The 14,765-nt window shown below is 59.5% G+C and overlaps 1 non-coding gene and 1 pseudogene across 1 annotated transcript; both read right to left on the bottom strand.

Annotated features, from left to right (window-relative positions):
• Positions 1 to 10,683: 10,683 nt before the first annotated feature.
• Positions 10,684 to 12,598, bottom strand: LOC112547068 (immunoglobulin heavy variable 4-59 pseudogene; annotated as a pseudogene).
• A 618-nt stretch (positions 12,599 to 13,216) lies between these two features.
• LOC149521067 (U1 spliceosomal RNA) lies at positions 13,217 to 13,379 on the bottom strand. Its single transcript, XR_016348133.1, has one exon. It is a non-coding gene; the product is annotated as a U1 spliceosomal RNA (small nuclear RNA).
• Between the last annotated feature and the right edge of the window lie 1,386 nt (positions 13,380 to 14,765).

Here is a 14,765-nt window from a genome sequence, read left to right on the forward strand (position 1 = left end):
CTGGAGCAGCAATAAACTCCCTCTATTCTACTGGCTGGTGGAGTCTTTCTGTGCCATTACGTGGGTGCAGGAGATGGGAAAACCCCAAAGCGCCGTCACAGCCACTCATTGAGTCTCTGACGCTGTCCCCAATTCTCTCTAAAACACTCACAGCTGGGAGCCGAGAACAATGAAAGGAAAAGCCACAGAAACTTCATTCTAGTTTTCATGTAATGAGCGGAACTCCCCAGCGGGCAGGGCTGTGTCTGGGCAGAGACTAAGGGGCTGGTGTTTAAGCAGGCAGTTCCGGGGCAGGGATTTGCATGCGGTGAGTATAAACAGAGTGGAGCACTAGGCAGGGAGCGGTGTGTGGTGGGAAATAGAGCCATACTCCCATGCATGTCCCAGCGTGTGACTCAGACTCAATTCGGGTTCATTGGAGCCCTTCAGAGGGAACCGTTTTTCTGAGTATCTTGTGGCTACGCTGTTGGGGGTTTGAATCCCACCTTCCTGCTGCACCTGCTTAATACAGCGGAGATGTTCAGGGATTCAGCTGGCATTGTGTGATGGAGAAGGAGCCACTACCGTGCTATCGCTGCTTCGGAGTTTATGCCCCAAAGAGCTTTCACTGTACCCAGGGAGTGTGAAGGGAATTCGATTCTGTCCCTTTCCAGTTACGGGTTTCTCAGTGACCACTAGAACCGCTTCATCTGACTCCCCGCCCAGCACCGAGAGCGGCCGGGCCACGAGGCAGCAGCGAGTTCTAGCGGACAGTTCCTGCTCTCTGCCGGAGGAGACGGGAATTGCTTTCTCTCCGGGTAGGCGTGTGTGGGGCGGGTGCTTGTGTCTGTCACGGATGGACCCCGTGGAAGGGGCAGAGCCCAGTTCGACGTGTCTGTGAGACTCGCTCTCTCTTTCTGTCCGTGTGCCGCCCCCTATTGGAGGTAGTGCGTCTGTGTGCACCTTTGTGTACTGAGATCACATTGACGCACATCTCCGCGTGCTAGCTTTTTCATATTATTTCTGTACCACTTTCCATGCCTGAGCCATCCCTTATATTATTTCTCTTTCATGAGAGTCCCATGTTAGGCCGGATTATAAAGGCCTACATTTGGTCAGAATTTATGGTTCATGGCAGAGCTTCGGGACAGTGTATTGTGGGACACTAGGCAGACCTTGTTCTGGAGAGGTGTGTAGAGTGTTTCTGTTTGTGAGTCTGTCTGTACGTGCCTCTGTGAGTCTGTTAGATCAAGAACTCCTGCTATCCCATAAGAGCCAGGCCGGGCCAGCTCTAGGCACCAGCCAAGGAAGCAGGTGCTTTGGGCAGCACATTACCAGGGGCAGCATTGTGGCCCACAGGAGTAGCAGGCAGGGGAGTCCCACGGAATGAGTTTCTCCAAGAGTCTGGCCACCCCTCACTCCCTGGGGTCCTCCCCACTCACTGCAGCTGGTACCCCTCAGCTTCTCTGCTCCACCATGGCCAGCTCATGCTGCCGCTGTCTCTCTTGGTCCTGGCATTCCTTCTCTCATTCCTGGCACTCCTCTCTACCACTGTCTAATTCCTTTAGCCTCAGCTCAATCTCCAGGCACCTCAGCTCTGCAGGGATGGACCCCACCATGGATGAACCACTGCTGGGAAAGCATGGTGTGACGGCGCGTTGGGGGTTCCCCGTCTCCTGCACCCCGAAATGGCACAAACAGACTGCACCAGCCAGTGGAATTGAGGGTGGTTTATTGCTTCTCCAGCACAGCGCAGCACAGATGTAATCTGGTTACAGGAACTGGGGCTAAGAGGCCTCAGTGCCCCCCCTTTGAGATAGGGGAGTCCCAGCCCCCTCCCCAGCTCCTTATACCCTGCCTTCCAGCGAGGAACTAACCCAGCCTCCTCCAGCCCTGCACCCCAAGCCAGGGCAGCATTCCACCTTCCTTTGTTCCTCTCCATGGGGGGTGTCTGGCCACTGGTTCAACAAGTTTGGTCTTACCTCTGCCTAGTGAGGCTTTCCCTGCTGGGTCTTGCTCCAGACAGCACGGGTCACCACATCCCAGCAAGTACCCCCACTACGTCACAGTTCTCCCCCCTCCGAGAGCGAACTGAGCAGGGTCACTCCGCTCGTGACCTGGGGAAGTTCGGGCCCCTCGCTACGGGACAGCGCGTCGGCGATGATGTTGGCGCTCCCCTTGACGTGGATCACTTCCATGTCGTAGTCCTGCAGGAGCAGGCTCCACCGCAGCAGCTTGGCGTTCGTCCCTTTCATCTGGTGTAGCCAGGTCAGGGGGCAGTGGTCGGTGAACACCGTGAAACGCCGGCCAAACAGGTACGGCTGCAGCTTTTGCAGGGCCCACACCATGGCCAGGCATTCCCTCTCTACGGTCGCGTAGCTCCGCTCCCGGGGCAGCAGCTTCCTGCTCAGGTACACGATGGGGTGACGTTCCCCTTTCTCGTCTGCCTGCATCAGCACCGCCTCCAGCCCGGTGTCCGAGGCATCCGTAAACACGATAAAGGGCTTGTCGAAGTCTGGGTTTACCAACACTGGGGCCTTGGCCAGGGCTCCCTTCAGTGCACAGAGAGCCCTCTGGCACTGCTCCGTCCAGACCACCCTGTCTGGCCTCCCCTTCCTGCACAGCTCTGTGATCGGGGCAGCGATGGAGCTGAAGTTGGGCACAAACCTCCGGTAGTACCCCGCCATCCCAATGAAAGCCTGGACCTGCTTCTTGGTCTGGGGCACAGGCCAGTCCCGGATGGCCTCCACTTTGGCCGGCTCTGGCTTCAAGCAGCCACTCCCCACCTTATGGCCCAGGTAGGACACTTCGGCCATTCCAACCTTGCACTTCCCAGCCTTTACGGTCAGCCCAGCCTCCCTCAGCCGATCCAGTACCTGGCTGACCTGGGCCACGTGGTCCTCCCAGGACTGGCTGAAGACGCAGATGTCATCGATGTACGCTAGGGCACAGTTCTCCATTCCCCGCAGCAGCTGGTCCACCAGGCGCTGGAAGGTGGCCGGCGCCCCTTTGAGGCCAAAGGGCAGGACCAGGAACTCATAGAGCCCCAGTGGCGTGATGAAAGCCGATTTCAGTCTGGCCTCCTGGTCTAGCGGCACCTGCCAGTAGCCCTTGGTGAGGTCCAGGGTGGTGAGATAGCGAGCTCCCCCCAGCTTGTCCAGGAGCTCGTCGGGCCTTGGCATCAGGTAGGCGTCGGACACCGTGATGGCGTTGAGCTTCCGGTAGTCCACGCAGAACCGGATCGACCCGTCCTTCTTGGGAACCAGCACCACGGGAGAGGCCCAGGGGCTGGAGGACGGCTGGATCACCCCCAGGGCCAACATGTCCTGGACCTCTCTTTCCAGGTCCTTGGCTGTTTTCCCTGTGACCCTGAATGGGGCGCAGCGCACCGGGGGGTGAGTGCCCGTCTGCACCCGGTGGACAGCCAGGTTGGTGAGACCCGGCTTGTTGGAGAACAGCTGCTGGTGGGAGCGCAGCACCTCCCCGATCTCGGCCTGCTGGGCCGAGGTGAGCTGGTCCGAGAGGGAAATTGACTCCAGCGAAGAGTCCTCTCCGGTCCCAGGGAACAGGCCCACCAGGGGATCCTCCCCCTGCTCCTCCCAGGGCTTACACACGGCCAGCACCAAGTTCTCCCTGTCCCAGTACGGCTTCATCATGTTAACATGATATACCCGCTGGCCGCGCGTCCGGCCCGTCAGCTCCACCACGTAGTTCACCTCGTTCAGGTGCTTAACCACCTTGAAGGGGCCATCCCAGGCGGCTTGCAGCTTGTTCTTCCGCACGGGGATCAGGACCATCACCTGGTCCCCGGTAGCGTAGGCGCGGGCCCGTGCATTGCGGTCGTACCAGACCTTCTGCTTCCTCTGGGCCCTGCTCAGGTTCTCTCTGGCCAGGCCCATGAGCTCGGCAAGTCTTTCCTGGAATGTCAGGACGTATTCCACGACCGGCTCACCCTCCGGGGAGACCTTCCCCTCCCACTCGTCTTTCAATAAGTCCAGGGGGCCCCTCACTCGCCTCCCATATAACAGCTCGAACGGCGAGAACCCCGTGGACTCCTGGGGCACTTCCCTGTACGCAACCAGCAGGTGGGGTAGGTACTTGTCCCAGTCCTGCGGGTGTTTGTGCATAAAGGTCCGTAGCATCTGCTTCAGAGTCCCATTGAACCTCTCCACCAACCCGTTGGTCTGGGGGTGATACGCTGAGGCCCAGGTGTGTTGCACCCCACTCTTCTCCCACAAGCACCGGAGCAGGGCCGACATGAAGTTGGATCCCTGGTCCGTGAGAACCTCCTGGGGAAACCCCACCCTGCTGAAAATGGTCAGCAGTGCGTCTGCCACCGTGTCTGCCTCGATGGAGGGCAGGGCCACGGCCTCGGGGTAGCGGGTGGCAAAGTCCACCACCACCAGGATGTATTTCTTCCCTGTCCGGGTCGCTCTGCTGAAGGGCCCCACAATATCCATTGCCACCTTCTGGAAAGGCTCCTCTATGATGGGCAGGGGTCTCAATGCAGCTTTCTTCCTGTCTTGGGCCTTCCCCACCCGTTGGCAGGAGTCGCAGGACCGGCAGTACCGCTGGACAGCTGCAAACATCCCCGGCCAATAGAAGTTTTGGAGCAGCCTCAGCCGCGTGCGCCGGATCCCCTGGTGTCCCGAGAACGGGATGTCATGGGCCAGGTGTAGCAGCTTGCGGCGATACCTGTGGGGAACCACCAGCTGCCGCTGGAGCCCCCACTTGCCTACCGTCCCGGGGGAAAGCCATTCCCGGTACAGAAATCCCCTATCCCACCGGAACTTCTCCTGGCAATCTCCCCCTAGGGGTTGCGCGGCACCCAGGTCAGCCCGGTCCCTCAGGGCCTGCAAGGAGGGATCCGCTCGCACCTCCGCCTGGAATTCAGCGGCTGGGGCTGGGACAGGGCCGTGGTTCCCCCCACTGCCTAGGTCCAACTCTAGGTCTGCTGGGACGGGGCCCTGGGCCCCCTGTTGGGGAACCTCCTCGAGTTCCGGGCCACCAGCCCCTCGCTTGCTCTGGCTACGGGTGGTGACCAGCGTACTGTGATGTAGTGGGGGTACTTGCTGGGCTGTGGTGACCCCTGCTGTCTGGAGCAAGACCCAGCAGGGAAAACCTCGCTAGGCAGAGGGAATGCCAAACTTGTTGAACCAGTGGCCAGACACCCCCCATGGAGAAGAACAAAGGAAGGTGGAATGCTGCCCTGACTGGGGGGGGCAGGGCTGCAAGGGAATTTAGTTAGTTACTGTGAGAGAGCATGGAGGAGAGCCTAGGAGAAGGGGCTGGAGTTTAGGGGCCCAGTCTCCCCCATCTCAAGGGGGCCTGAGGCATCCTAGCCCAGCTATGGGACCAGACTACATCTGTGCTGTGCTGTATCCTGGAGAGGCAATAAACTTCCTCTATTCCACCGGCTGGTGAAGTCTGTTTGTGCCATTTCGGGGTGCAGGAGACGGGGAACCCCCAACGCACCGTCACACTGGTGTCAGAAGTGGGATGCACTGCACCCCGTGGATGAAGCTCCCAGCGGCAAGCGACAAGGCGCAGTAGAAGCAAGAGCCCTGGAGCCAGGCGTGCTGGAGACAGAGCGAAGCGGTTCCTGGGAATCGTGGGGCGCTGCAGCACTAGACTGGTGAGTCTGCACCGAGGGGCCCAGCGGGCAGATGGCCTACGCCCGACTCTTGAAGGCAGAGCTGGTGGGGCTGTGCAGAGAGAGGGGCTTGCCTGTGCAGAAAGCAACCAAGGCCCAACTGAAGGACATGGGTGACATAGACGGGTTCCTCAGTGCCTTTGAGAGGGCCTGTGGACTGCAACGCGTCCCCCCAGCTGACTGGCTGCAAGAGCTCATCCCCGCACTGAACCAGGAGGCGGCCGGAGTGCTCAGTCAGCTGGAGGACCTACAGCCAGGGGATTACAACCGAGTCAAGGAGGCCCTGCTGCACAAGTTCGGGCTGACCCCCGAGATGTACAGGAAGAAGTTCCGGGGGGTACAGAAAGGGCCATGGGAGACCTATGTGGACCTGGCCTCCCGCCTGGCGCAATACGGCCGCAAGTGGGTGTCTGGAGTCGGAGCCCAGACCGCAGAGGAGCTGCTCAAGCTGGTCATGATGGAGCAGTTCTATGAAGCGTGCCCACCCAAACTGAGGCTGTGGCTCAAGGACCGGAGACCAGAGAACCCCCAGGAGGCCGGGAGACTGGAGGATGAGTTCACGGAGAGCCGGTCCGGGTGTGAACGGGAGTCCCGGAGAGAGAGGGAACCGCGCAGAGACCGGATCTCGGCTGAGCGACGGAGGGAGTCAACTACGGGGCTCTTGTTCCCTCTTGTTTCCCAGCCAGAAACTGCCTGGCTACCAGACCCTGCCTCCCAGCCAGGTGTTCATCTCTGCCTCCCTTCCTTTGTCTCTCTCCCTGGAAAGAGTTTTACTAACTGCTCAGGCTGGGCCTAGGTGTCTGGCCAATACACATGTGGGTGAGTCAGTAAGAATCTCCCATCACAGCGCAGGGGAACCCCTGGTTACAGAGCTGACAGCACTCCCACCATGTCACAGTGAGTGCCCTAACAGTCTACACGCAGGAATTGCAACCCTGCAGGTGTCTGTAGGCCTGTGTGACTGTAAATGAAACACCTTCAGGTGCTGAGTGGGGCTAATTGTATGAAAAAAAAATCTATTTCATGGAACTGTTATATCCCTCTTCACCTTCTGCTTATTGTTTTCAACACCCTCTCTATACAGGCAATTATAGAGAGAAAACAGTCTTTAGAACATAAGAATCACCAGACTGGGTCAGACCAATGGTCCATCCAGCCCAGTGCCCTGTCTTCCGACAGTGGCCAATCCCAGTTGCCCCAGAGGGAGGGAACAGAAGAGGGAATCGTCCAGTGATCCCTCCCCTGTCACCCATGCCCAGCCCCTGACAGAGGCAGGGAAACCTCTACACATTCCTGCCCATTCTCCCTTAAGGCTACGCCCTGAAATGCCGCAGGCAGCAGGTGCTCAGGGGCTGGAGCACAAGGGCGGGGTTTAATCCAGACAATTGTCAATGGGCTGGGAGGCGGGAGCAGCCTCAGGGATCAGTGAGCCCACCCTGCTTGTCACCCAGCCTCAGGGCTCAGCCCGCCCTCTGGTTGCTTAAGGGCCCCGCTTCTCCCGCTGCCTTCCCTGGGAGGAGGCGGGAGCCTCATACTGGGCAGGGTCTGAGCAGAGAGTCACTGGGGTAGCCGCAACCCGAGGCCGGATGCAGCTGTTCGTTCTCCCTGCGCCGGGAAACAGGCGCTGGGCATCCGCTCCCTGCGCTCCCTAGGGTGCTGTGCTCAGCAGCGCCTGTCTCCCCTCCCAGCTGGGCGCGGGCCGGTCTGAGATGGGGTGAGAGGAGGGAGAGCAGTGTCCGTGTTATTGTGCGGGGCGTGAGCGCCGCCCCCAGGAAATCCCGCCGGGTCCCTGCAGGGGGAGGTTTTTGTGCGAGCTCAGATTCGCTTCCCCTCGCTGTGCCCCTGGCGCAGTAATACACGGCGCTGTCCTCCGCTCTCAGGCTGGTCATTTGCAGGTAGAAGCTGGCGCTGTCCTTGGAGGCTGTGAAGCGGCCCTGCACGGAGGCGGCGTAGTACTTGGTGTTCCCCTCGTCGTAATAAGTAGCCACCCACTCCAGCCGCTTCCCCGGCTGCTGCCTGACCCAGTTCATCCAGTAGCTGCTGAGATCAAACCCGCTGGTGGCGCATTGCAGCTTATGGGCCTCTCCGGGCTTCTTCAGCGCTGGGCCCGACTGGGTCAGAACCACCTGCGAGCGGGCCCCTGGGGAGAAGGGAAACAGGGAAATTGGAAATTAAAATAATAGGAACGGATTGAAGCCGCGAATTAAAATCAGCAGGAGTAAAAGGAGCCGCATGAACCGCATTGTCCAATGAAGAAGGTGAGGCCCCAGAATTAAGCAGTGTTATAAATCCCGTCCCACGGAACTATCCCTTGTCCCTGCCGTGGGGGTATCGAGGAGAAAAATACCTTCCCAAGCCGCAGCGAGGAAAACTAGAAGCAGCCAAAGTCCCATTGTCCCTGGCGCTGGAGGAGGAAGTTCTCAGGGGACTGGCTGGTCACTGCACATACAGAGGGGAACTGAGTGCAGCCTGGGCGGAGGGAGAGAGAGATTTAAACGCGAAACTCAGCCCGTTTGCATATCACTTCCTTGCGATACATAAAACCTCCTCACTGAGGGAGCCCAGGTCACCGGCCCGGGGACTCAGACAGGGGCAGGAGAGAGCGACGGAGGGTCACTCAGGGACAGGGCGCACCTGGCATCCTGCCTGGCCAGGCTCGGTTCCCTGCTCTGTCCCAGATTCCCTGTGTCCCCCGGTGAAAGGCGCCTGGCGCCGGATTGTTGCAAGTATCGAGGAATCAGGTGCGGCTTTGTCAAGCACCCGGGAGCTCAACTCAGTCCTCAGTCTGTGAAATGGGGGACAACGGGAGTTTCCCGGCTCAGCGGGGTGCAGTGAAGGTAGCCGCAGTAAATGCCCAAGGTGCTCAGATCTGATGCACAGGGGGAGGGGGACATGAGTGTATCTCACAGCCCATCTACTGAGATCAAACCCGCTGGTGGCTTATGGGCCTCTCGGGTGGGATGGAGAAATCCCTGACATGCGCAGAACGAACCCTTGCGCTGCCTTCATTTGCCCCTGGGCCTTTCCCTAGTGCAGCAACTGATGGATGTGCCTCCCCCTGGGAAACATGCCGGTGGGTGGCCTGGTTCACTCGAGCGAACACCTGTATGAAAAGGTTCCCCAGCCCTGGCAGGGCCCGAGGTGGAAAGTCCCTTCGAGTTCCCTGGGGCCCAGCTGGTAGCGCACGCGCCCCGCTGTGCCAGGCCCTGGGGGTCAGAACCCCGAGACTGAACGTTCTGGGCTGGGGCCGGAGTCTGTGTCCCGCGGGAGGCAAAGCCGGAGCTGATTTTGGTGCGTCCCCCACAGTGGGAGCAATTGCGCGTGGGGCAGAAAACACCGGGAACACGCAGGCTGGTAGAAGCGGCCTGGTCAGTTCCATGGCTCTTCCCCAAAGTGTCTGATTGTACTGATCCTGCGGGCGGCCTGAGGAGTTAAACCAGCGTGAGGAAGGTCAGGGGCCTTCGCCTGCCATTGCTGTTTTAGCTGGGGACGGTGATAAATGCTGGCTGCCCCGCACTGGAGTTCATGGGAAGGTTTCACAGGGACTTTACAAAGGACTGTGACGTAGTGGGGGTACTTGCTGGGCTGTGGTGACCTCTGCTGTCTGGAGCAAGACCCAGCAGGGAAAACCTCACTATGCAAAGGTGATGCCAAACCTGTTGAACCAGATACCCCCCATGGAGAGGAACAAAGGAAGGAGGAATGCTGCCATGGCTGGGGGCAGGGCTGGAAGAGAGTTAGTTCCTGTCTGGAAAGCAGGGGAGAAGGAGCTGGGGAGGGGGGCTGGGATTCCCCCATCTCAAGGGGAGCACTGAGGCCTCTTAGCCCCAGTTCCTGTAACCAGATTCCATCTGTGCTGTGCTGTATCCTGGAGAAGCAATAAACTACCTCAATTCTACTGGCTGGTAGAGTCCGTTCGTGCCATTTCAGTGGTTCAGGAGATGGGAAAATCCGGACGCATCGTCGCACCATTGACCATCCAAAGGGAGGCGAGAGGACAGTAACTCCCCATCGCTGCCTGATATGCAGAGGTTGCGCTCTCAGGGCACTGACACCCCCAGAGAATCACAAGGGATGTGACTCTAGCTCTCCTCTCCCAGCACTTGCAGTCAGAGCCCTACCTTGCCAAGGCCAGTCCCAGCAGCCTCCTCACTAGCTCCAGACTTGTAGTTTCATTCTTCCCAATGCTCCTCTCCAATAAAACTTTTGCTTAACAAGCCATTATTTGGGTGGCTAGTGGAGGCCTCTTCCTTTCCTCAGAAGGACATTGGGAAAGGGGAGCAGAGAAGAGTAAAGGCCACAAAAAGTCACCTCTGGGAGTTGAAACCAGGATTTCCCGCTTACAAGGAAGCCTTTTAAGCAGGCTTAGCCACGCGCCCTGTTGGGAATCTGTGTTCAACTGTTCTAGTTTATGGACGAGAATTCTGTTTCCAAAGTGCAGAAATTCCCCATTTCCCTCAAGACTTCCAGACCCACTCGAAGTGAAACCAGAATGCACCATCCAAGTGCCCTGAATTGGCTGAAGATCTTTGAAGTCTCTCTAACTTCTTTTGCCGCTACTGTAAGGGAAGCCCGAAGTGCTTGGGGGAGGGGGCCACTGAAGTGAGGTCGCTTCTCCACATCGAAAACAAAAGCCATGTCGGGGAGGGGGATTTGATCCCCTATCTTTTTCTGGCGACGAAATCACCCACTCTTGCTTCTGGTGCCTTACGCCACTCGGTCGTCTTGACAATAACACAGTTTTCTGAAATACTGGAGTTGCTCAGCGAGGTCGACGTGTCGCCTCTTTGCCCCCTCCCAGCCATGGCCGCTAATGGACACACACAGCCACCCTCCCTACAGCGGTGCGGTGGTTTGTGGAGAGCGGCAAAGCAATGGGGGGGGGGGGGGCGGGGCCAATAGAACGGGCCGGGTGCCGGTGGGTGTGTACGGGAGGGGAGGATGGGGGGAGGCTCCGGCTGCTCCCTTCTGGAGAATTCAGCCCTGTCAGTGTGGGGAGGGGAGGGGCTCTGGGCTCGGCTCTCCCCGCTGCTCTGGCTTCACTGCCCTGCTCAGAATCCGCTTCCCCTTTTTGTGCTGGTCCCTGCTTCGCTCCGTGTCACTGTGGAGCCTCTGGCACAGAAATACGTGGCGGTGTCTGCAGCTGTCACCGAGCTGAGCCGCAGATAATACTTGGTGTTGGAAGAAGCCACGAGGATGGTGATGCGGCCTTCCAGGGACGGGTTGTAGTTTATATCTGAACTCCCGCTCCATACTCCCATCCACTCCAGCCCCTGGCCCGGAGCCTGCCGTATCCAGGCCCGCCCGTAGCTGCCGGCGATGGTGCCCCCGGTGACAGAGCAGCTGAGTGAGAGGGTCTCTCCGGCCTCCACCACGCCCGGGCCGGACTCCTGGAGCTGGAGCTGGGACCGGGCACCTGGGAAAAGCAGGGATCGGTCAGACTCCAACTCACCTGCCTCCTTCCCGAACTCGCGCCGCTTCCCACTGCCTCCAGCCGTGACTCACCTGGGGCCAGGGCCAGGAGGAGCAGCGGGAGGAGCGGGGAGTTCATGGTGCAGGAGGAGGAGGCAGCTCGGCGGATGGGGACACGGTGGTTGTGAGCTCCCGGGGGCCGCTACTTTAGCCCAGAGCCCGGCGCAGGGATTTGCATAAGGAGGCAGCGCCTAAGGGAGGAGCGAGAAGGAGCCGATCAAAAGGCCCCTCTGCCTCCTCGTGCCCTTCCTGGACCTTCTCTCTCTGTCTCTCTCTCACACACACTTTGCTCCGTCGCTGCAAAGGAGGAAAACACGAAAGCCCGCAGGGAATTAAACTCTCTCACCCCACTCCAGTCTGTCCCATTAGTGTCTGGTTTATTCGTGTGAGCAAAGCAGGCGCCGAAGAAATTGAGTTTTGGGCCCTGGGACTCCAGTTATTCCGCACCCTTCCCTGTTCCAACCCGCAAACACTTACCCCTGATGCATTATTGACCTCCGCTTATTGGTTATTGATTATCAATTGGAGGCACAGGTAGGTAGCGAAGTGGGCGGTTACATGTTTCTATTGCCTTATTAAGGGAGAGGGTCCTTGGCGCCCAGATCCCCAGGAGAAGTTTGCAAATCTCGGCCTGGTATTCCCAGGGACAAGAGGCTCCGTTTCTGGAGGGTTTGCCCGCTGTTCTTTCCCCATAACCACTCGCTGGCCAGGAGGGTTTGTGACACTTTAAATGGGCTCCGAGCGCTTCACACTGGTGGGCGCAGGGGCGCAGAGGCGGTGCCTTGTAGGCCTGGGAGGGGATCGGGAAATGTTACGTGACTCTGAGCCGGGCCATTCTCGTGGGGTTGCTGGACCCTGAGTCCGGCACATACACGGGAGCTTTGTGAGCAACAACCCCCGGTAAAGGCAATGGAGACTGACAGCCAGAGCCCCGCCCCCCAGTGTGACCAATGGCCCAGTCCCCAGGGTCTCCGCACTGTTGAAAACCCGCTTCGCCTTGTTAGAGCGGGCCCGGCTCTGCCCTGTGTCACTGTGTCTCTGGCACAGCACTAGGGGGCGCTGTCTGTAGGTGTCAGCGCGCGGAGCTGCAGCCAGACCTTGTTCCTGGCGGTGTCTGCAGAGATTGTGACTCGGCCCTGGGGGGAGGGGGCGTAGGCTGGTTCCCAGTCCTCGTTTCTGCTGTCATAGCACCTCTGCCCCATGCGCTCCAGCCCCTTCCCTGCAGGCTGCATGATCCAGTTCCAGCCAGCGCCGCTATCCACAGTATCAGAGACAGCGCAGCTCAGGGTGAGGGTCTCTCCGGGTTTCGCCGCCCCCCAGCCCGACTGGACCAGTCGCACCTGAGCTAGGACACCTAGGAAAGGAGAAAACAAGCCAAGACAATACTAACCCCCTAACCAATCCAGGGCTCTGTTCCTAGTTCCCCTTCATCCCCCCCGGACACTCACAGCTGGGGGCGGCGAGCAGGGCAAGGAAAAGCAGCAGAGGTTCCATTCTTGGTCTCAGGCTGTGACAGCGCGTTGGGGGGTCCCCCGTCTCCTGCACCCCGAAATGGCACAAACAGACTGCACCAGCCAGTAGAATTGAGGGTGGTTTATTGCTTCTCCACGATACAGCATAGCACAGATGTAATCTGGTTACAGGAACTGGGGCTAAGAGGCCTCAGTGCCCCCTTGAGATGGGGGGATCCCAGCCCCCTCCCCAGTTCCTTCTTCCCTGCTTTCCAGACAGAAACTAACCCCCCCTCTCCAAGCCCTGCCCCCAGCCAGGGCAGCATTCCACCTCCCTTTGTTTCTCCCCATGGGGGGTTGGCTGGTTCAACCGGTATGGAGTCACCTTTGCATAATGAGGTTTTCCCTGCTGGGTCTTGCTCCAGACAGCAGAGGTCACCACAGCCCAGCAAGTACCCCCACTACGTCACACAAGCCCAACCCCGCGGGGAAATAAACTGATCATACTTAACAGAATGATAAACTTCCAAAGCTGAGCGAATACAATTCCTAGCGTCAAACATTAACTCTGATTTACACACTGAAGGGAATGGTTTTTGGGGAATCTGTCGCTTAATTTTTCATTGCAAAAACAGGATCGTCTTTTTTTCAACAACTATACCAGGGGAAAGCGCGCACGCAGTCCCCCGCTACCACAAATTGTGCAGTCGAGTTTCCTCTATTCGAGGAAATCGCAGGAGTCAGCGCACCCGCAGTGCAATGGGCGGGCCTCACCCTGGAAAACCACCTTCCTGAGCGTGGTATTTCCCCTGCCAGGTAAGTATAAACTCTTGTCCCAGAGCCCCCGCCAGCCCTCAAGCGCCCCGAACTCTCACATCACGGTGGCTCCCACCTCCACCTCCAACCAACCCCGCCGGCACCGCTTCCCGCTACTGTCAGCTGCCCCGCCCCTGTCCCCAGACCCCACCCAGAGCCCCGCTTGCAAATTAGAGCCCCGCTCGTCAGCCCGCTCCCACTCCCACAGTGCTCCGCTCGCACACACATCTGCATATGTGCACACGCGGCTCCGCCCCTCCGGATGGGCCACACCCCTGACTGCCCTTGGTCCACACTCTCCCCTGTGCAGCCAGACCCGCCCCTTTAGCTGCTCAGCGGCCGGCAGACAGACCCAGGGGCCTCTCTCAAGTGCTGCCCGAGGGGCGGGGGGTTAAGGGAAAGTAGCAGGACGGGGGAGAAAGAGGCGCAGCGGGACGGGGCGCCCCGGGGAACACGCTCGGGATCTTCCTGGCCTGGGCGGTTAAACAGAGCCGCGTGGCCCCAGCTCGCTCCGTTTCCCACTGGTGTAACCCTGTCCCCTCCCCGGAACCAGTCACCGGGGGAGCTGGAGGCGCGTTGCTCTGCTACTCCCGCCGCGGCCAGTGAGTGCTGGGGTGTCCCCTCCTGCGGGTGCCAGGCCCATCCGCTAGCTACCCGGCGCGCCAGTATCCGGGGCCTGCCCCTTGCCCGTTCTGCCAGGGCACTGGGGGCATGTGTCCCTGTGTCCCCCACACATCGCCCCCTGCTCTCGCCCGTCTCCCCAGCTCCCAGCCTGGGCCAGCCGGAAACGTTCAGGGGGCAGGGCCCTTCTCGCCCAGAGCTGCCAGACGGACCCATTAGAACAGGGATTTGAGTCCCCCCCAGCTCCAGAGAGTGTCCTTAGGCCCGGGCCGAGTCGCTCTCTGGGTTCCATATCCAAAGTTCAGGTGCCCAAATGGACACGAATTGAGAATCCAGAATCTTTGTTCAGCTTTGCAGCCCCTCCCCAGAAGGAAGGGGGGCGGGGAGATAAAGAGGCACAGATCTGACAGGCGCTCTCCCAGGAACAGGGGAGTGACAGAGTCAGGAACCAATCCCTGCGACTGACTCCGAGCCCAGCCGCCTCACCCCAGTGCGCACGAGGCACGGCGAGTTTCTGCCGTTTGTATCATTTGGACTTTCTCGTTTAGCGGGGTGCGGGGATGGTCCTTCCCAGACCCCTTGTACTCCGCGGGAATAAAGACCCGGGACTCAGACTGTCCCTGCGCTCTGTGTTCTCCTCTGACAGACAATCGCGCCGTCCGGGTCACTGCCAGACAGGAGCGTGTGGGCTGTTCGCGTCCATCCCCGTGTGTGTCCTGATCTCTGAGGGGCCCCGCTCGCCTAGTTCTTGGCGGTGTCCCCAGAGATAGTGA

Source organism: Pelodiscus sinensis, chromosome 30 (assembly GCF_052426305.1).
Source record: "Pelodiscus sinensis isolate ZL-2025 chromosome 30, ASM5242630v1, whole genome shotgun sequence".
Taxonomy (NCBI): Eukaryota; Metazoa; Chordata; order Testudines; family Trionychidae; genus Pelodiscus; species Pelodiscus sinensis.